The 22274-nt window shown below is 37.3% G+C and overlaps 1 protein-coding gene across 1 annotated transcript in view; it reads right to left on the reverse strand.

The window, feature by feature from the left end:
- lingo1a (leucine rich repeat and Ig domain containing 1a) overlaps window positions 1-22274 on the reverse strand; it is a 112822-nt gene that overhangs the window by 39380 nt on the left and 51168 nt on the right. Inside the window, exon 2 of the mRNA XM_051381459.1 lies at window positions 19440-19585. The gene's annotated coding sequence lies outside the window, so the exon portion shown is untranslated. The remainder of the gene's footprint in view (window positions 1-19439; window positions 19586-22274) is intronic.

Below are 22274 nucleotides of genomic sequence, written 5' to 3' on the forward strand. Positions count from 1 at the left end.
GTTTATGTGTATGAGTTTTTGGAGGTTATGGAGTGCATTGGGATCATTATTAACCGTTTCAGTGACGAAAAGCGAATGCTGAAATGGCTGGTGGGACTTCAAGTAAGTGACTTAGGGGTCAAATGTCAAAGAGGATGCTGCTTTTCTTTCGACTAGTAATTAGAAAGAGTTGAACAAAACAAAACTGAACAGAGCTTAGCCAGAAACAATACGGGGAGCTTCATGCTGACCACCATCCCTTCCTCAAGTTTCTGATGTAATAATTTCCTTGCCGTTCAGAGGCCCCACTGCAGTCCAATGTCAGAATGCCTTGTCGTGCTCACTAATTTGGATGAGAATATCACTAAAAGCTTAATTCTGCATTTAAAATACGGATAATTCATGACAAAGTGACCATTATCAGGAATTAATGGATGGAATGAGGGGGCCAGAACCGTCCAACGTGCAGCTTTTTGCAAAGTTTTTAGCAAGCCATAACTCTGATTCCCTGGGTTTGACTAATACCTCAAACAATCATTACCATCCCAAAGAACCCTTTGGCTCAGCTACAAGCCACAGAGATAACATTATGCTAGCAAGCTTCAAAGTCAATAACACTGCGTATGGTTGACAAACGGTAAATCATCTACAGTGTATTTACTTAGAGTAACATGTAGCTAAATGCATCAACAGTAACAGTAATATCAGCTGATTTAACTGTGAGTCCGTATTCAGAAAATAAGCCTAGGAGGGCGGCCAGAAAGAGCGCACGTATGCATTGTATCTACATTCACATATATCATTGCATGTGGATAAAAAGAGAGGCCACAAAGGTTCCTCAACCCCTAGAGAAACATGCAAAGTGCATTTGATGTCTTTAAGAACATGAAATGCATTACATTTGGCTTGGTGGTACCAGTCCTAGAGATTAAACTAACTTTTTTACATGATTGTTGATGCATGGCATAGTCACTTTGACATTAAGTGCATGCGAGTATATAGCTTGGAGGCCTATTGTTCGGTTTTGTGTGTTGAAGTATTCTAAAGTAATAGCTCAAGCAGTACATGTAATATTAAAGCCTTACACCGTGGGAGGACCTAGCACATACTAACTGTTTCCAGTCGCAGAAGACCTATTAATAAAGTAGGAGGTGACTTCTCCTGCACAAGGAGACCCCTGCGGTGCTACATTTCATTTATAGAATTATAGTTGACACCGATGAGTGAAACGATGATTGAAGGTTAATTACATGCCAAAACTGAGGAGGGAATACCATGTAACTATTGAACCATTTCTGTTTCAACCTGTGACACTTGAGTCAGTCTCACTATTAAACCAAGTAAAAACAGCCCAAGTAAAGAAAACATCACACCACAAATGATGGACTATGTGGGGACTTTGTGCTGGCATGTCAGTCTACATTTGACAACAGAAAAGATTTTCATTGGCATGCGTTAGTCTCTCAACGTTAAATTAAAGTGGAATCAAAGATACCGTACATGACATAAAAAGAGATGAAATTACTATTATATCACTATTGTTGGGATCCAAGGATACCTTTAATTATGAACTTGTTTTACACAAAGAAGATGGTCTTTCCTACCGCGGCCTGTATGTACAAGTAAAAGCCTGATTGTAGTAGTATTTTAGACAAAGGGAACACGCCCGCCAGATAACAGACCTCACAGTGGGGGTCCCGGAATGCAGCCCGGGTGTCATAAAGGCAATAAACGGCCAAACACCAGCCTTTCATTGGGCAAGATCCCCTCTGACACCAGACCTGTCATCACGGCTATTTAAGCCAGAGAGATGATCTTCTCTTTCTCTTTTCTCATCTTCCTTCAACTCGCTCACACCCACACTGGGTGATAAGTTCTGGACCTCGGTGTGGCCCGACCCACCGATGACGCAAGACCAAAAATTATAGCACGTCACGAAAGCCTGCTTTTTCTTGCGATACCTGCACCAGCGGACATCGCACAGCAGAGACAGTTTTGGACTTCTGAAACAGAATTCTGATCAGCCTGGCTCATAGGACTGCCCCTGACCAACACAGCTCACCTGCAACTCTTTTTCATCTCCATTGGACTGTTGGTAACGTACTGGGCATAGACAGACAACTTAACGGAGTTAACGGCTAAACAAGGACTGTTAATTATTGTTAATGTTGCTGATGTGTTTTATTCAGGTTACTGTGGTATTGTGATGTTGATTTGATAAACTGAGGTTACTGTAGTACACACACACATATTCGGTCTAGGTACATAGACGTGGAGAGGGATTCAAAACCTCCCGCCTCTCTATTGCTCTGTGTCTCTCAGGACACAGGACATAAGCCTTTTATGACCCCCATAAACACACACACAGACATACACAGACACACACACACACACACACATACACACACACACACACACACACACACTCCTTTACTTCTTTTAAGTTAGATTGTATATTGTGTATTTTTCCTCTGTTTGCTTTTATTATATCTGGTTAATAAATGTTTGTGTTTACATATGCTGGCCTATTTAATGTCATACAAGAGTGAATGATACCAACCTCTTCTATGTAGAACTCCAAAGCTCCCACTCTAGCTATTATCAATGATTTTGGTTGTAATTATTCATTTAATTATAAATCAGATTTCTGAATTAATAGTTTAGTGTAATTTCTATGATCAATCGATCATTGGTTATCGTTTCCTTATTTAAGGGTGGTGCCCCGAGGATCTTTAATATTAATTAAAGTCATTTTCTATTATCTTTTGATAATTCAAATTTTTGATAACCATTAATTGATTAAACTATTACAGTTAGACCACTCTAAAACCCTACATTGTAGAGCCAGACACTATAAAATATAATAATATATAATATAAAATGTGATGTCAGTGATGTTATTAGATATTAGATTATATGTTAACTGTAAAGCATTTTACTTTTAGTGTTAAGCAGCATTTAAGATCATAATCATTTTGTGTGTCATTATATTTCACATAACTTAATTTTATAATATTTCCATTTGATGTTATGGTGTTGCAACAAAAAAACATGATATTTTGGGCTTCAATATTTCACAAAATATAAGCACTTATCACTTCAGAACCAGTCATTACAAAAAGTTACAGGGGAACCTAAGGGGACTTAAATACCAACCTTGCAGCATCACTCGCCAGGTAGAAATTCATGTCAAGCTCCTTTAAATGTTGATTTATATTCTAATCCTCCAAGCCCTGTGTGTTCAATGTAAAAAAAACAGGTCTCCCAAATAACAGTAAAATACCAATATCCAAATACCATAATCACTTTTCCTTAATGAGTTTTCTTACAGTTTGCTCCCTTGCTTCAGACATTTACAGGAGTCCTGACTCAGCACTAATCTGCTGGCAACAAATTCCCTTTCTATTGCACAGGGAAAAAACAAATATTTACAAATGTCATCCCCCAAAATGATGCTGACATGTCATAACTCAATCTCATTTGGCCAATTTGAGAAATATGATTGACTAAAAGGGTTAGAGACTTTCAATTTCAGATATTTTGACCTTTAATTTACTGCCTCGTCAGACCAATTAGTGTAAATACCAAAACAGTATGCCGATATTTATCATCCTAGCATGATATGTCAAATTAGACCAGTTTCTTTTACATCATGTATGGGTTATTAGTTATAAATCTGATCAGTTTGGTCAGTCACTGCATATCGAAGATCCTTCTATGTGTAGTTGAAATTTGAGAAGTATTGTGGACATCGCCTAATATTTCATGTTTGACCAACAAGTAGGCCAATCGATCGTCCCTATTTCATGGGGGACATCAGAAATTGTGGGGTGTCCTCTATTTAGGAGCCTCACTCTAGACCTAAAATTTCACGTTGATGGCTGAAGTCAAAGAGGGACTTGACGCAGCCTTGGCAGGAACCTCAGAATTAAAGGTGAGGCAGACCACCACAAGTATCCTACTGATACCAAAGCCAATAAACACTTGCTGCTCCCAGCTGGAGAACAGCCAATGCCACAGGGAAGCAGCAGGATTAAAAGGTCTCCTGAACGATTGATAGAGCAAGGTGGGCTTAGCAAAGTGTGTACAATGACACATGCTGTGTTGCCCTGTATTAACAGTGGTGAATAATGTTTTTCAGCTGAAAACACTTTTATTATTGCTGTGTGATTCTATTACTTTAACAAAATGCAGGGGAAATAACTTTTTCATTGTGTTTCACACCCCTCAGAAGAAACTAAATGTTGTTGCTAGTCAAATAGGCCACATGTGTACAGGACAAAGGAAGCTTATATGGTATAGACTGTTAGTTTCTATTGAAGGCCAAACTAGTGACTATAAAGATTACATATATAATTTAAGAGGTTAACTAAAAAGATGGAATATAAGCATTTTATGGTTTACTATTTTACTGTTATAATTACAATTCTCTTCACACCTTTTAAATTTGAAGTGGGGCATAGTGTCTCTGGTTGGTGTCGGGGGCCTTTATTGCATGCAATTCCCCTTCTCTTTCTCCCGCATTCTATTTTATGTCTCTACTGTTGGCTATTAACCCTAACCCTAATCCCCCTTACAAATGGAAGTGTTAGCAGGTTCCCAATGTTGGTGGCACTACTTCTAACTGGATCACAGATTGAACTGTTAGCACATGTAAGCAAGTAGGCGTTGTGGCAGACTGAGAAAATACAAAATGTATTTTAGTTTTTGGGTGATTAAACTGTATTTGTTTTGGATGTAATCCAAGTTTAGAAGAGTAGGTGCAAGATTATGTATTAACTGGGAGTCCAAAACAAATGTAATGCCAACTGCTTGATAAAGGCTCTTACTACACTATTATTTAAGTTGCTCAATGTTCATGTCATTCTTTTACTAACAATTAGCCTATACAAAAGGGTTGTTTTCTGTCCCTTGCATTACACTTATAAATGCTGTGCTTACTCTTAATGTTGGAGGCCTTTATTTATATAGAAAAATGGCATCAGACACACCCAGTAAGGGGTATAGTTTAATGTATGTATGCAAATTCTGATGAGTCAATATTATTCATGATTCAAGTATTCCAGATTGTGAGTTTTCCAAAAGCAGCCTTGTGTGTGAATTTTGCTGTTTCCTGTACTGTCAGTATATCATAAACGTTTAAAGGTTTCTTTCAATGTTGTGTGATTCATGAGGGTTTGTGCCATTCACAGTATTTGTTTATTTTTTACCAGTGAATACACACAATTCTTTTTGCATGAAAAAACACCGCTCACCCAGCATATAAGACTTTGCTGAGGTGCTGGAGAAATAGCCTATCAAACTAAATGAAAAAAGCACAGGCACACTCAAATCTGTGCAAAATCCTTTTCAATCAGTGAGCTTTCGGTCAGAATGGATGCATGAATCTGTTGAAAAGGACTGCTGCACCAGAATCAAAAGAAGACCTTGTGTCTTTATTTGTAACCGTATTAATCAGTGCCTCGCTTCACGTGTCGTGATATACCTAAATGGCACTGAAACAGGGGATGTGAGTGAGAATGCTTTTCAGTTTGAAGTATTTTGTTATTACAGTACATATTGTACACAGCAGGAGTAGCACAAAGTGTGTTTATAAATAGAGTAGAAGAGAGGTGGAATTATTAATATTTACAGCGGTAACTGTGACCTTGATAGGTAAGCATCAAAAATAGTTGTGCTGAATTAAATTAGTAATATAATCATAATAAACTCTGTGATAAATGCCAGCAAAATTTCAGTCAGTAATTCATGGCTTTTAAAACGCCTAACATGTCATTTATTTTGAAGCTGTCCCATTGTGTGATGCAGATGTTGATTCCAGAGTACTGTGGCTCCACACTGTGCACGTACTGAAGCTTTTAACATTTGTGCCAATCTTAAATGTGACTGTAATTAATCTCTGCTTCCCACCTTTGTAAACTAGCCTTTGCACTACAGGAAGGCCTAAATGGGACCTTGCAACGACATTTTGCATAGCCCCTACTTAGTACCTCTTTTTAAAGGCTATTGACACAATGTTGTGGCATGAAAGAGCTTTGAGACAGTCTGCAAAATTGCTTTTGTAAGGAACCCTTTTTGAAGTCTCAAGGGTTCTAATGTAGTTCCCATGATAATATTATTATCTAACATTACTTTCACCATGATATGCTCAGAGCTGCACTCGGCGATCACCTTGATGCATCCTCTTTTGCAAATGATTCATTGCCCTTCACTCTTTTTAAATGATCCCCTTTCCAGATCATTAAAGCACCTTTGGCTTGAACTTTGATATGGCACACATCATCTACAGCAAACTCCCGCCCACTGACCCGCACCTGCAGTATCGAGAAACCATCCTTCAAGTTCTACAGAAACAACAGCTAACAAATCGCCTCTCAATAGGAAGTAAATGACTCTGTGGCAATCAATGCTATTTTCCTCAGATGTGACACATTACTTACTGCCACTTGGTGCCACAGCAGGTTATTTGTCAAATAGCTGGTTCATGGTTCATGCTTTCAGTGAGACTGTATTTCTGAATTGGTTTCCCAGTGAAAAGGAGCAAAGAGAATGAAGGCTCATTTCGAAATTTAAGTGGGCATGATTAAGAATCTAACATTACATGTGCTATTAAACACTCCCAAATGTCACGTATAACATATACATTTTTTAGTTCCGTTTCCCTTAGATTATGTCAAGTGCTGGGAGCCCACACAAGCATCCCCCACACTGCAAGTTACTGACTGTGGGTCTGATGGATTCTTCCTGTGATCTGTGTCTTGTATCATCGCTGGCAACCGCAGTATTCTGTCTGCTGGTTGTCCTCATCAAACTCACTGAAATCAGTACAGAGACATCTAGTCTCATTAAACCAATGTGCTGCTCACTGTAACTTGCCACGCTTTGTTGCCAGTAGACAGAATAATTGGTGGTATCAATTAAGGTCTGCCTACTGTTTTACCATCACACTAGCACACTTCACCAATCTCCAAGAAGGAAAAAAAACAAAGGCTGTCCAGCTCCACCTGAGTAAAGCTTCAACTAGTAATTCTGGTACAAATTATGTTGTTTATTACGACACACTCAAGTTGTCAACCATCAACAACTGTAATTTTGCCAGAAACATAAACCGAAAGTTAAACAGGGTGGTAAAGAAATACGTGAGGAATCCATATATTTTTTTGTGTTTTTGCTTTCATAGGAGATTTACGTATGCAACTGGGGATGAAAAAGTAATTTCTTGACTTCTCGCTTACACTTCTACTCTTGACCTTGAGGAGGAATACATCTGTGGTCATTGTCGCTTTCATCCCCCACGTCTACCACGCTTTGAGAAAATGGGCTAGAAGAGGCAATAAGCAAAGCTTGCGGGACTGAATATTGGCTGTTATTAGTTTGTCTTTCTCTGTGTATGTAAGTTAGTGAATCACAGAGAGAAATGGTTTAGTTTTCACTCAGTGTACATGACAACAGTTTCTGGCATGAGCTTTGATCATCATGAAGGGAAACCATGATGAATCCAAGACTGATAGAACTGAAAAATTCAGTGCTTCACAAATATGTTGTGAGATTAAAACTTCCAAATCATTTTCAGGGGATTAGCAGACTGTGTGTACTCATGATATATTAATTTGTGATGTAAAGAACACATGCAGTGTACAGATTTCAGTCAAACCTGGCATGTGTGCCTGTGCCAATAAGGGAAATCCATCAACTTCATCAACTAGTGTCAGTCACAGGATGATAATTTCATAATTATTTCACAGTCATTTCAAAAAAGAGAACTTTAAGCTATTTAATAATGTTGGCTGTTTGTGCACAATTAAATTGCTCTTATACACAGAATAAAGTCATGATCGTGACAAACATCACAAGCATGGTGACTTAGAAAGCAGAGATACTGACCCATAATAAGCTAGATCAAACTGACAACAGTCCATGTGTCCACTGACAGCAATGCCCAGTAAAAAGTGTCCTTGACCTTGAACAACATACTAAAATCCAACAGGCTCAATTATTGTAAATCAAGCCTGATAAGAACATCTGCCAAATGTCAAAAAAAAAAAAACATAATCAAAACCATGTGTCAAGACTGGCTTATCATCAAATCTCAATGGAGAAAAAGCTCTTATCGGGTTAATTGAACAGACCCATGACAAGATATTGTATGGCTATATATGGTTCTGCCATACAATAGTCAATTTTTTTTTTGCAATTTTCACTATTCAACTCACTTTATTGTAGCTATAATTTATATTCTGTATCATATTCTGTCCCTGACTCTGTAACTTTGTGTTTCTTGGTAAACTTCAACGTCTGTTGTACTCCATCCACTGTGAGTAATTTCTCATCTGTTAAATCATCAATATTTGACGTCGAATCAGTTCTGAACCCTAATGGACAGCATTGGAGGAAACTGAGTGGTATAATCTTTGGTAGTGCAGTGCACCCACCAATATGAGGGACGATGACCTTCATGCACTGATGTTTTGTAATCATTGTAAAAGCAGAATCTTACCACAACAGTGCATACATGAGATAAGTGTAAACCTGTAAAGGAGAAAACTTTAACTCACCCATGAGGCCAAAATCTGTTTGCAAACTCTAAAAATGAATTCAACAAACTGCTGTCAACCACTTGACAGCTATAATCAGTTCAACCCAACTGCACTTTTCTGATCTGTAAGCTCTTGTGACATAACAAGAAGAAAAAAAAAATGTATCCCATTGCCTACTGTGATTGTTCATTAATTAAGCAGACATTGATGTCCTACTGTGAGTTCTTCTGAGTAACATCTTCACAGAATTAATTACAAAACTATTTTATATTTAAGATTAATGACTAAATATATATCATAATAAATAATAGATATAATATTAAATATCCAGTTATAAGACTATTAAAACATACATCATAAGCAATAAAGGGTGAAGTCCTATGGGCATTTTAATATCACTCACCAATAATGACGTCTATATACCAAACACAAACACAAACTACAGAAATACATATTGTAGCAAAACGTGATGATGTATTTGCCCTTCTTTTCCCGCTAAGTGTCAAGATAATGCACACAAACAGATAATACTTCAAATCCCAGTTTGCTCGTATTAGAGACAAGCTTTTGTGTATCTTGATATTCCATGTGCAAACACTCACTCACACTGTATACATGAATACACCACCTGTTTCCATGGCAACAGCTTGCGACCAAACCAACAGCAAACATAGTCTTTATACATGTACAATACAGGACAGGCGTCGGTATTAAAGGTACTTGTGTATTCCAGGACTCTTAGTCAGCTTTTTCTTTATCAGGATTAGAGCCTACTTGGTTGCTTATTCATTTCCACTACATTTCAGCCTCAGAAGCCTCAATTTTCTGCAATACTATATATAAAATAATCCTTGTTTGCCTTTAAGACACAATGAAATGATAGAACATTTAGATTTTTACTGTAGTCCGAAAGCATATGTGTCTTTGATTTTTCACAGCACTACTGCCACCACTGTGTAGCCATACAAAAACATACAATACAATTGTGGTACCTTACAAGCATGCGCCTTTGCTTTGTGTGTTGAAAGTTAGACTTTATACTGTGGTGTATGCTGTGAGACAATGGTACGACAGCACTTATGTACCACAAAGCTGAACCACATACTTCCCTTTACATGATATAAATATGGCCCCTGCCTCATTTGGAAAGCTGACCTTGAATTATTGTTTTGCGCTTAGTAGCAAGGATTAGAGGAAATCTTCCACAAACACACATTTTGCTCCAAGAGATCTGGGCCTTTTTTGCCTCAGCTTTATTGCAAAAAACGTGAAACAAGGCTACTTTTGAACTGCAATCTCTGGCTATTGACGGATAGGGAAAATACTGTGCAAGGGGGTGATTTCTCTCTTATCATTTTCTTTTTGTGTCAAAACTAGGTCGAGCTGAAAGGCAAATAAACTTACTGATATTCAGTTCTGTGAGTAGAAAAGACTTTCCAAAAGTCAAGCTAAACTCTTGGGCAACGTGACCTCCCCACAAATTACTTACCTTTCTTTCTAGCTATTTCGCTCTCTGGTGATGCCATAGCTGCCCATAGAATTACTGAACTCCAGTTGTTCTAGCTCTAGCGGAACAAAGTAACAGCTCATATTAATTTTATTAACAGCATAAAACCAAACCTTTCTGAATCCGTCCTGGCATTTAAAAAAGTGCCTGTAGCAGAGCGAGCCCCTTGCCACTGCAAAGGGGTTCTCATTCTACACAGCACCCAACACCAGCAGGGTCACTATGGCCTGTTTATCTGGCAAGAGTCCTGCTAGCTCTACTAGAAGCCACTCTGTGAAGGTAGTTGAAAGCAACTGTGATGCTGACGGTGGTGTTTTGGGACATGTCATGTAGGCTGCAGTGGATTCATGTCATTTTTGCTGGATTGGATTCAAACTGACAGCAGAAAAAATAGCGCTGTTTGTTGCTACTTGTGTTGTAGACCGCTGTGTCTGCTTGGTTATTTTAGTAACGGCAGGCCACACATTGCTTGCAGACTTATAGCCCAATTTGTTGCCTTGTCTGGTGATTATGGGGCTTGATTGTATAGGCTGTGTAGCTGTATGGGTATCCAGCTTCACTGAATGTCAAGTGCTGAATGTCCACTATAGTCGAGCTTACTTTTTCATCCTTTATCTGATTGACCGACTATGGTTCTGAAATAGCCTATCAGCAGTTGTGATGCATACATATCAGCAGGTCGCTTTTTAATGATAAATCTGTGGCACTGTCCCTGGTGCTGAAATAGCACACCTCATTGTAATCCACATTTCTCTCAATTCTGCCCTTGATTCCAGACCATGGTCTGTAGGGCCCACTACAGGACCTCAACCCCTCAGCAATCAACCATTGGCTTTGCGCCTGATAAGAGCTATAAATATAATCCTGATGTCAGTAACAGGTGACAGATGCTGAAATGTCTCCTCCATTTCCGAATTTAACAAATAAAAAATCTCAATGGACCAGATATTAGAAAGCAGTGGAAGGAGTAGAGTGACCAAATCTTTGAACAGCAGATTTTGTGTGATCAACTTTGATTCTGTGTGATCTGATTTTTATGTTTTTCAATCTCAATTTGGACATTGTGACAACAGCACAAACTGCAAACCATTTATAGTAATTATTTTAATTTTACTTGAAGTTCAGGCCAAAGTGACAGTGGTGTTAAGGTGATGTTATATTTGGCTAAACAAATAAAATTATGGTAAAGGTTGGGATGATTGTTTTTGGTAACACAAACAAAATTAAACAGAAAAAAAAAAATACAAAAAAGTAAAAATCTTATGTAAAAATTTTTACTTTACTCACTGAGGTTCACAAGGTGGATTCGAACTTTGGTAATTGAAGTTGAAGACAGATGCTCACACCAATCTCTTACCTCGACCAAAACATAACATTTCGTGGCAGCAATGTTATGGCAGTTCCTTGTTAGACCATTAGTGCACTCCATGAACAAGCTTTGGATTATCTCATAATCACTGAAGCACGCTTTACACTAAGCACACACATGGAACTGCTTTGATTACCTTTTCGCACATTGGTGAACTGACTGAACAGCTTATCTAAATGCAATGGATGTTATTTTAATATATCATACTTGAAAGCTAATGAATTCCTTGAAGGCCAGTTGGAGAGTTTACAGGGACACACACACACTTTGAATTAAATATACAATAGAAATGTTGGCTATTTAGCATGCTTCATGTTGCATTTCATCTTTCTGTATTTTAAGTCCACAATTTCTTTTAAACCTGTTGCCTCATGTCTCTTACAAGCTGTTACTATTCCCCCCAACAACCCAAGCAGGAAGATAAGGACAGTGAAAGCACTTGATAACTTGTGTGCATTCAATGAAAGCTTACATGACACTGAAGCTATGCAGCTAGAATACTGGAACAGGAATAAACAGTGTCGGCCCTGGCATATTTAATGCCTGAGGCAAGGTCATGAATGAAAGATTTTCATTTGTTACTGAGGTTACATTTTTCAAGTTTTCATCTTTGTACTAAAGGTCAGGGACGTGGCGCCTTTGGTAACATGTTTACATATTGTGCGTTAACAACCTTTGAAATAACCCAAACACAGGAGAGCGGTACTTAATGACAAACAATCATACCTCCTCCATGTATCAAGTTAACGGAATACACAACTGGGAACAACAGGTGAGTAGGAGGAAGGAGGGATATATATGTATAATATAATATAACATTATGTAATATAATAATAGACATAACCCAAACTCTAATGCGTTAATGCAGTTGTCTTAGGTAATTGCCCAAGCTGACCACCACTGGGAAAGTTTTTACTTACTATTACTTGCAGCTAATAAAATACCATCTTGTAAAGCTGTGCATAGTCCGAATACCCAGTTTCTGTCAATAGCATAACCGTATAACTCTGCTGGGGGTAATTACATATTGTCTCATAATGTATGTAGAAAATATATACTATTCCATATACAATAAGTTCATTTGGACAAAAAACATTAGGCCTACATGTTCTGGATCATACAAGTATTCTACAAGCATGACGATGTGCTGAAGGTGTAAGTGCATGTCCTCAGGCATTTTGTTGACTGTACTGTAATGGGGGGAAAGCTAACAAGATGTTGTTCTCATTCTATGGGGCTACAATACAATACAGAAGTCATGACTTTGTAAAGCTGAATGGCAAAATGTGCAGATTTTGTGTACATAAAAATAGTGACTTGGGTATTAAAACTAACAGACATACACCCATTACTAAAGGAAAACTGCTCAGGTTATTTATTAGGTATGTTTACTATTTTTAGTGAGTAAACAGGAAGAGCTCTATTGCTCTATAAGCCATTGTTTGACGTTGAGTTAATTTTAAATTTCCTAGATTCACAGTGGTGTGGGTCGGGGGTTCTATGTGCTGTCAGTATCTGCAAAGCCTGAAGTAACAAGACTGAAAAGGTGGGGCTAAATAAAAACAATGACCTGCACGGGTTGTCCCTTTAACTGGCACCTCAGCATCTGATATCGTGAATCTCATCAAGGTTTCAAAGAACTTTATCTGTCACATGTATTTTTACCACTGAGATCCATCAGCCTGCATAAAAACAAATATTAATCCAGACCTCCTTCTTTTTTTCTCATTTATCTTTATCTTTCTACCAATTTGACAGTGAATTTGAACAACTTTTTATGATACGGTTTAGTATCTTCTATCTCCTTTGGTATAATATAATATAGAATGTTAGTCTGTGCATCCTGACAAGATTCTCACATGCTGGTTAAGATAGTAACACAAAAAAGCAACTACAGCTAATTAAGACTATGATACTAAGAGCTGTGTCTTGTTTCTACATCCGTGATGGTCTATTGAGGTCCATTCTATTTTTCCTTCTTTTAATGATATGAGGGGAAATGCTACAATTAGAAGGTAGCCTAGAAAGAAGGGATGGGATGTGTAGCGTTAGTCATTTCTGCAGCAGTCTATCGTTATCACAGTCACCAAAGTGGTTAGCTAGCACCTGCTAGTGGCTAATGTTCTTTGGAGAAAGAGGACAGACCGCCATCGTCTCTTTGGTCTGAGAACTTACACTGACCGTTTATTCTGCGCATGCTCACAATAGCATCCTTGTGCGCGCAGGCACATGACATCACTGCTTAGGCTATTTAACATGGCTTTGCTACGCATATTATAAAATATGCTTAATGTTACAGGTACCGGCAGGCACCACGGAAACAGCTTATATGCTCTCTCTGGAAAGAGGAGAAATTAGTGAGACAGGGCAAACTGCGTCAGTTTTTCATCTCGCTCAGCAGAAAGAGGGAGAGGATTTATTAAAACATTCACGATTGAAATCCTCCTTCGTTACGAACACTCAGTGTTCTCTATGAAATAAACACGACTTCAAAATAAAATACAATTTGTCTTTTCTCATCTTTCAGTGAATACTGCATTATGAGTTTTGTGTGATTAAATAAATCAAAATGACAGTAACCACTGTTACCCTGTAAATTGTCTCTTTTCAACTTAAAATAAATAGCTTATGTTACCACTTACATATGGTTCCTAAATGCATTTTCCATTTCCAACTAAAATCATTTTACTCTTCCAAAATGCATGAGCTGACAGATTTTTAACTTGTCTTTAACCACTTTTAAAAAATATAAAATTTGTTTTTAACATTAGCTTTTAACCGTTTTACACATATACATTTCAAAACTATTCGACTTTACAAAAATGTTCAAGGAGCTAAAAATAAAACTGACCTACGTGACTTTGGTAGCAACAGGTGACGTTAGCAGGCGCGAAAATGCGGCTACTGCTATATGTACATATATGTCCGCATATTCATAAAACAGCCTTATTAGCGGAAATTAAAACATTCAGCGACATGTCAACATATTACACTTCAGTTACTTAGCTTAATTTACTGTTCCACCAACCTGGAAACAGGAGAAATAAGTGAGACAGGGCAAACTCTGCGTCCGTTTTTCATCTCGCTCAGCAGAAAGAGGAAAGCTGCAAAGCGGACCAAACTGACGTAAAACCCCCCGGAGCACAATCAGCGCCACACTGCCCCTTCCTGGCGACCCCACAATTACTCCTGACATCTATGTAAAATATTTTATTGCAAGGATGGTGGAAACAGGTTGATTACCCCTGAACAAATATTCAAAATATTAATTATAAAATTACAGAAACTACCACAAATGTGATAACACTTTAGTGGGCATCACATTAACAGGATGCAAGGTCACCCAAAGCTGTTTTTAATAGTGATCAGTTATTTGTTGTGGCCTTTTCCTTCACTCTTTATTTTTTTTCTGATCAGATGACATGAACGCAATGGTGCCGGATAAAAAAGATTGTACACTTTTACTTCAGTCTTTGTTTCCTTGTCAAAGTGAGTATAGCTGTCAAAATTGTTATTTGTCAAAACAACTTTGAATGTCAGTAAAGGCAGGTATGGCTTGTAAAGTATTTTGTTCTGAGAGCTCTGACAGAGCTTACATGGATTCTCCAAAAATAAGAAGGAAGATTCCAATGTAGCTTATTTGATTTTAAACGGTTGGTGTAAAGATATCCTTTGGTGGAATCAGAATATAATTATCTACTTTTGACAACTTGTATTGAAAAGGGTTCCAGCTGGAGGGAAATTATCTGTAATTGGACAAAGAACGAAGCGCTGCCCTAAAGCATGAGAAACCAATTATTTTGCAGGTACTGAAAATAAACAGGCTGCTTCACTCAGCCGTTCTTTGGGGAAAAATTCATGAATTCCAGATCAATCAAATACAGTCAGGGTGTCTAATGATGTGTACAGATACATTTGACAGGGTTGCAAGACAGGGCTGTAGCTAATTTTACCAAGTGTTGAATGTATGCATGTGGATTCTGTCTTTTCTTCAGGAATACCATACAGAGATTTGATACAGTAAGCCTTAGAAATAAGGAATACTTTCTGAGCTCTAAACAAATTAAGCCACAGTGACTCACAGCCATTAGCTAAATGGCATTTCAGTGCATCTCAGTATGTTTTACTTTACATTCCTCCCCGGTCTTGTCGACATGGATGCAGTTTCACGCAGTGGAGAATGTTCAGAGCCCAAAGGTCAAGCCGTGGGGGTTTTGTATGCAAGATGGAGTGCAAGCCATCGAACAAGAACATTTCTCATTAGAGCTCTCTGAGAGGTGTCCTTTCATTGTTCTTATGCAAATGACGAATAATTTTCTGATGCTGTACATGGCATTTATCCTGTGCAGCAGAATATATAATCTGCACTTTTAAGGCACACTACAACAGCTTTTGTATGTTATATGTTTCACCCTGATGGAGATGAATATAACTGACAACTGTTAAGCATGGGCTTGAACAAGTTGATATTAAATATTGGGTGATGGATATTTGGTATTTTTTTTATAATTCATTAATTATGAGGTAATTGTTATACACATTAAATGGCTTGTTTGACTAAGTGTGGAAATTCTGAGGACTAAAGTGATATATAAGAGTTAATGTACTTGTTTTAAGAAGTGTGAGTTTCTGGGCCTCCAAGATGTTTAGTGTGATATAAAACACTGAATTTTAAATGGTTTACTAATAATAATAATAATAATTCTGAAAAAGGAGGCTTCAAAATTATTGTCACAGATATAGCACAGACCAGATTGGTTAGATGTAGCAAGAGGAATTTTTATCCTCAAACAGTGGAAATAACACAATGAGTGAGCAGGTTAAGTGGTGTTATGCACTTTTTGTTAATCTATTTTATTGTTTGATTGTATTCTAGAGCTGGGGATGCCGGGGGCTGCTGACTGAACACGAAGACACAGAATGTAAAAAACTTTCTTTCTGGTCATGAGTGTTGTGTTTATCCTGAGGTTGATTCTGAAATAAAGCATAATATCTTTGCCCAAGATGCACCAATGACACACTACTTAAAAAAATACTTATTTATATTTATATTATTTGTATATTTACCTAATCATGAAAAAAGACTACACAGTGACACAGCAGAAATACTTCATGGGAGGCTCTTTCATACATAATGAGCGCACCAGATAGTAGTATGCTCCAAGCTTGCATCTTTATGCAGATACATTTTGATTTTAGAGGTGTTGATCTGGCAATCCTCCATCAAAAAAAGTGAAAATCACCTTTTGTACCTTATAAGTATGCCACTTTGGTGTGTCTTTCTGACCGTCTAAAAACTAAAATATCACTCTAAACTCACATAGTTCTTTCTTTCAAATTGTAAAGCCTGTCACTCACTATTTCCTCAAAAGATTGAGACACCACATCCCAAATTTTCTGTTCAGTCAGAGGCATGGTAAGCATGGTTATTTTCCCTGGCGGCACCTTATTGCAGCACTGAAAATACAATAAAAAAAGCCCCACGAGCTCGCCTGCATGTCTCATACATCTTCAGTCATGCGGAAGGCCGTCCGTCAGTTTTACTGCACATCGGCTTCCTCTCAACGCAGCATCGATGACTGATGGCCCTAAGTGCAACTAGATAACTACGGCAGGGGATGATAAAAATGTGAAAACACACATCCTAGACAGGAAATTGGCCATTTTGGAGCAATTGACACAGAGGAGCTGAAGTGATGGCACTTCCTGTAATACTCCTCCCTTGAAAAGCGGAGTTGTCTGGTTGTCTGCTGGGAGATGGCTACAGTCCACTAGAGATATTACTGAGGTACACTAACCAAATAGATCCAACATTTTTTCCACAGCTTTTTCTTTTAAGTACGTCATGAAAAAAGTTTCAGTCAATATCCTGGCAATCTGCAGCAAAAAGAATCAATTGAAACAAGTTAGGGTGCGGTGAGCTCATACGAGGTAGAGTCATCAGAGTAGGTGTAATTAAACAATGGGCTGGTAAAAGTAGGTTAATAAGGAAATGTGAAGGCTTATGAAAATGGATCGTTGGGGCTTAATGGGAAATGGAATATCAAAAGAGACAAGCAGGCATATAAAACTATGAGGTGAATCAACTGTATTTCAAACTGCTGGTTATTAGTGACGATATTTAGGATAAATATATGTTTTTATACTTAATCTTATATCTTCTCATCTGTTATTTTTCTCATTCTATGTGCCACATGTCTGAAATAGTGAATTAAACTTAATTGAACTGATTGATGATAATGATGATAATTCTACAGCTGCACTGCAAGGGTTATAAGCACATAGAGGTTAGCAGTTTAACCTTTCTTATGGAGTGCAATCAAGGCATTACATACTATCACTCTATAATCTGACATGAATAATGGCAATCATGCCAGCTGAACTCAGGAAGACTATTTATCCATCAGTGCACAAATTACTTTACTGGATCATGGCTCCAACAGATATTTTTATCATTGACATCAATCTTGATCATGTGGTAAAATTTCAATCTCCTGTAGTTAAAGCCAGCACAGATAGTCTGTATACAAGTGGGTGTAAAAATCACTTCAGTGCTGATTAATAATTAATTTGTGTGTTTGTCAGAAAGTGTTACTGGTCTAATGCTTATCAAATTGCACTACCTCTGAGACCAGAGAATAGCATTTCTGGGATGATTTTCTTATTGACCAACGATAAATAAAATGTTCTGCTGTTGATCTGTCAAAGCAATTTACAAGGCAAATTGAGTAGAATTTGTGGCACTACAGCAATCACAGTGAAAATAAGTTAAATCCCCTACAAGGAACTGTGTTGATTATGGCGGCTCCGATGGACCAAAGTGGTAGTGTTTCTACTGCATAGTTTAATTGATTTCAATGGGAATCTAACCAAATCCGACCCAGAATGAGCATTCATGAATAGCCAATCTTCTCTCTGATGGTCTTGTTTGTTTATGTAAGTCATATACCAAATGGAGACTTGACACTAAGTAAGTAAAAGCATGTGAGTATTATCAGCAAAATGCATCTAAAGTTTCAAGAGTAAAAGTACTCTTTGTGCAGAAAAATGGTCCCTGTCAGTGTTTTACTATTATGATGTTTTTAGATTAATATTACAGTTGCATTATGTTGCATTTTACTGATGTATATGTTTTAGGTTGTGCTAATCCACAGCAATGCATCATATTCTATAACCATTGTAGCATCGCTGTCCTGTCATCATTCAGTTCATCAGAAACATTCAAAATCACCAAACTTGAAGATATATGGTTTTCATTAAACATGTAGGTTATGAAAAATTTTAATCGGACAAGCAAACCATTTGTTTAAGATGTCACACAAATGTAGTGGAATAAAAAGTACAATATTTGCCACTGAGGTGTATTGTAAGTATAAGGTTGCACAATATAGAAATACTCAAGTAAAGTTCAAGTATCTCAAATTTGTACTTAAGTACAGTACTAACATCCCACTAGTGGACATTATGGGTTGAACCAAAGTTAGCCAAAGTGCTTTTGTTGCCTATTAACAGGACTGAGGATGCAAACTGCTGTACTTTGTATGTCAGTTTGTAAATGCAGAACTGAAAAAATGCTGCCTGTGAACATAATCCAGGCAGCAATTACATTTTTCATCACAACACAAGGTTCTGTGCGTGGCCCCAGCCACCTGCTTGAGAGACCATTTAGAAATTCCTGCATTCTGAGGGATGCTTGGGTTGACATGTGCGGTGCAGTGATGTTGACTGACACTAATTAAGTCAGATGAGAGGAGGAGATCAGATGTTTCAACATTTGGAATGTCTTTTCTGACCGCTGTGAGATGACTCGGCTTTGTTGATAGCACCCTCACACTATCGCATGCAAGATGGTGTCATGTTGTTTTCTTCAGACTTTCCTAAACAGTGCAAATTGTTGGATGGTTTTAAATGTGTCAGACAGGGCCTGCAAATTCAGTGAATTTCAGTGCAGTGAAGTTAGAGATGATGTTCTTGCTAAACTCAAATTCTGTACGCTGCGTGCTGATCAGCAGGAATCTCATAATTCGGGTAGTGCAATAATACTCACAGGCAGTAATTGCTGGCCTGCTGATTCCAAAGAGCTGCTGGAGCTGCTTACTGTGCAGAAGGCGGGAGGCTGGAGGTGTGAGGTGGGTAACGTCTCCCTTTAATCCACATACCCTCACAGCATTCCTTCTTCACTTTTTCAGGCACCTGCAAGAACCAAGCAAAAATGGAAACATTACTCCTGAGCTAATAAATGCCATGTAATTAAATTAATATTTAAATATTTATTACTAAATTTTCTTCATGAAAGTGAAATAGGAAGTACAGTGTAACAGCACAAAGAGAATATCTTTATTCAAAGAGCCATAATGTATTTTTCTCTATAAAAAAGACACATATTAATCAGGTATAATCAAATTGTATGTGCATGTAGTCTGCATGTTTCTTCTGCTGATTTAAAACATATTTGCTTGAGTAAGTGGCTATTTAATTATGTTCCACAAAGTCAGAAGCAGTTTAGAGTCTTAGCATCTTTTAGTGTGTGATCATATAAATCTTAAGAAAGCATCTACTAAAAGCCCCCATATATCTGATAGTTTAGAAACATGTGCTTTAGACAAAAGCATTCATCCTATCAGTGAATAAGATAAATGATTGTTATTTCAAAACCAGGACAGAGAGCTTCCACAGTGCATGCTGTAGATTTTTGTGTTAAGTTGATTTTCAAATTTTCAAATTAGACATTTATGCAATTTTTTCATTGGCTATAATGTATGCTAAATTTAAAAATCTTTAAATGTGCAATAATTTTTTTTTCTGTTTATTGGTAGCAGCGGGAACACAACTGACATGTCACTTTTTAGTTGATATAGCAAACTTGTTAGCGAACAGTTGTTTATTTACACGTCTAGAAGATAGTTTGTCTCTGGCCACCTGATGAAGGCAAGTCCAATATTCACTTTTCATTTAGTTCTGTTTTGGTTTGTAGCAACTCATGAGGGAAATATCTGTCTCATTAACTACTTAGTGCTCAACTATGTTCATCAGCTAGTCACTTACTATATCTGTTTGCAAACTAGTGTACAATATACAGTAGAGAGCTCTTCACTGGAAACAACTGCCTGCTGTGGCGAGAAAACAATGCCAATGAGAGCCGTAAGAGTGAGCCAAAACAGTAAAGTCATAGGTGGCAAAACCAAAACAATGCACTTTAAGACTGAAATGCCCCATAGTAATGGACTGGAATTGCAGAGTATGGTAATAAATTGTTATTTCCTCTCTAAAATCTCTCTCTATATATACTTATTTGATAAATTGTTAATATAAAAATATTGATTATAGCTTCTTACAAAAACCTGGTTATGTTCCAGAAAGGAAGCCAACGTACTATGAAAAGCCTGACTTCAGTAAACCTGAACAGTTCAAGTCCTTCCTGGTTTAAACAATCAACATAAAGTTCATAGTAATAGAAAAAACAATGCTGAGTGAACTTTTCATCAGGCAGAATTCAAATAAATAAATTGAGGATAAAAAACAAAACAAATGTCATTTACAAGATCTTCCCTACCATTCACTATAAGAATATATTTACACGTGCAGCAACTTAGAAGCGCTTTGCAAAAAAGTATGAAAGTATTCCAGCTTTGCTTTTTGATTTCACACTTTCACACAAATTTCTACTTCATGCCAGTAATAACCACATGCTCCATTTCCCTCTCTGTGGGTGAGAGACGATCAGACTTTGGAAATGCCAAGGAGATCTGGAGTGTTCAGAGGTTGTGGATGCCGCAGTTAATTTGTTCCTTCATTACAGAAAATAAATAACAAAAGAGCTTCTGGTGAAATGATTAATATTCACATTTCTAATAATTGATTTTTTATTACAGCATTTTTCACTACAGGCTACAAGGACTGCCTAATGATAAGTCCATGATAGTGAAAGCATCAGACACCAGGACCCAAAATCAGAAGCTTTAACCGTTTGTTATGACCAACCAGAGATTCCTCTAATATAATTATAACAGCTTCACTACATTTATCAGCAATCAGTGCAAAAGGCAATGACAACCAAATGGTTTGGCAAACATTCAATCTTCCACATTTGATTCGCAGACCTAGCTAATGCATTTAAATCAGAAAGGATGAACTTCCCTTAAATTTTCTGGCTCTTGGATCTTGGATCTAAAGCAAAGTGTTGGCGCATCTGTGCTGGAGTAATTTGTTTGCAGAGTTGTTGGCAGTGATACCGTGCTCTTCCTCGGCAAGATGTTCTACATCTCATCTGCCTCATTACTGGCAAAACAATACATTTCAAAGTATGATATTTGATTTCATATTATTTAGCATCTGTGTTACTGCCTAAATATCACGTTATTACTGACATAGCTTGGAAGCAACTACAATGATATAGTTGCAAATTCTGATATTCCATGTTACTCTACTTCTGTACCATGTGTTTAGTCTACAAGTGGCAAATTTGGAATTCGTCGCTATCTTTTTTTTAAAGTATATATATATATATAAATATATATATATATATATATCAGACATGAGCAGCAACAGTCATAACTGATTGGTATCATATAAATACAGCAATGAGTGAATACTACTTGATGTATAAAGCATATGACAGTCATTTTCTAATATAACTAATTTATTTAATTTGATTTTTACTTAGACTTTCTGTATAAGCTGCTATTTGCAATAGCCAAGATCCTCAAAAGCCAATATTAAGTATAAAGCAGTAATCCTTCAGTTATACCAATGAAACACAGATGACACAAACACAGATAGCTGCCAAGTGACAGTGTCACTTTTAATGAAATGTATTTGACATATAAATATGCAAAGTTATGAATGTTGAGAAGCATCAACAACAATGTGACTTAACGTCTGC

This window comes from Dicentrarchus labrax, unplaced genomic scaffold, assembly GCF_905237075.1.
Source record: "Dicentrarchus labrax unplaced genomic scaffold, dlabrax2021, whole genome shotgun sequence".
Taxonomy (NCBI): Eukaryota; Metazoa; Chordata; class Actinopteri; family Moronidae; genus Dicentrarchus; species Dicentrarchus labrax.